Source organism: Aplysia californica, unplaced genomic scaffold, assembly GCF_000002075.1.
Source record: "Aplysia californica isolate F4 #8 unplaced genomic scaffold, AplCal3.0 scaffold00052, whole genome shotgun sequence".
NCBI lineage: Eukaryota > Metazoa > Mollusca > Gastropoda > Aplysiida > Aplysiidae > Aplysia > Aplysia californica.
In genome coordinates this window covers 666,556-668,039 of record NW_004797322.1, presented here as the reverse complement: position 1 = coordinate 668,039, position 1,484 = coordinate 666,556, and positions in this window count along the sequence as shown.

Here is a 1,484-nt window from a genome sequence, read left to right as displayed (position 1 = left end):
GCACACACACACACACACACACACACACACACACACACACACAGACACACACACACACAGACAGACAGAAGGGGGTGGGTTGCGTAGAGATTGAGAGAGAGAAAGACATCGAGAGGGAGAGAAAGAGAAGGGAAGAATATATATGGGGGAGGGGGAGCGAGCACTCTTGAAATAAGCCTCCACACGCACTTCAAATGAAACGAAAAAACACCTTAAGCCTATATATGCCTATGTCTTGGCGTTAAAACAAAACACAACAATGCACACTAACGCAACCAGCTCGGGTGATGCCTCTACCCTACTTGAATAACACTGGCCAAACCCTAGCCCTCATGACCACAACAAGAGGTAGCCTACGTTGGAAGCACTCTCTCCAGTCCCGAGAACACAAAAACAAAAAGCGGTCACTTTAGTATAATTTAAGCAACAGCTGTATTATAGTATAAATAATAAATAGAGGAAGGAGTTATAGACAACAACAACAACAACAACAACATTTACTTCCACAGATATTAAAGCAAAAACACGGCACTGTTTATCTTTCTTACACGATCGACACAGCCATGACATGAATAGATCCTACCCTGGGACTGCGAGACACACTCTTGCCTGCTCACTGTGGTCAGTGGCCTCGCTTGAACCCATATCCTCCCCCACGAATCTAGGCCATACGCAACAATAATAGGCCTAGAACTGACCTGGCATGAACCGAAGCCCAGTATTGGCCTCGTTCCAGGTCGTTACTTTAGCATCTAGATATCTAGCCTTGGTGCGCATCATCCTACGTTTCTATAATATTATATTTGAACCTATTGACCTTAAATATATAATCTAAATCTAGACTCTAGAGTCTATATTATTATTTATTTTACCTCGATCTCGATCACAGGCTGACCACTTTGCCAAAACGTCAGTTGTTTTTTTTGGTGTGTTTTTTTAGGTTATTTATAAGAATAATAATATAACAAGTATTCATTGTCAACGTCACATCAAATTCGGAAAACACAAAATCTATAGATAGTGCCGACAATCTTACCATACGATCTGCTACACAAAAATCCCATCGGTCTCTAGCCTAGCGAAGATCGAGCCAGTCTGTTTTTAGAGTCCGCTGGTGTATTGATTTAGAATTTATTATGTAGAATATCGAGACCAGAGAGGGTTTACAGTAATAGGGAGGTGACACTCGTGGCGGCGCTCCATAACAACAGTGCATTGTTTCGCGTATCGCCCGGCGCGGGGCGCGAAAACACTTCGATCTACGCGCGGTGATCGCTGCCACGGCGATGCTCAGGGATGCTTTCATACTTTCATGTCATGACAAAATGTAGTACCGTCTGTAGTTAGTTCACTAGGTTACTAGGCCTTTAACAAAGAAAGAGGCCTGCTGTGATTTCTATCGCACATTTTAGGCAAATCCCTGCCTCCCTCGGCCATAAACTGTAAGACTTGTTTTTGGCTTAAGTTAACATACATTCTAATAA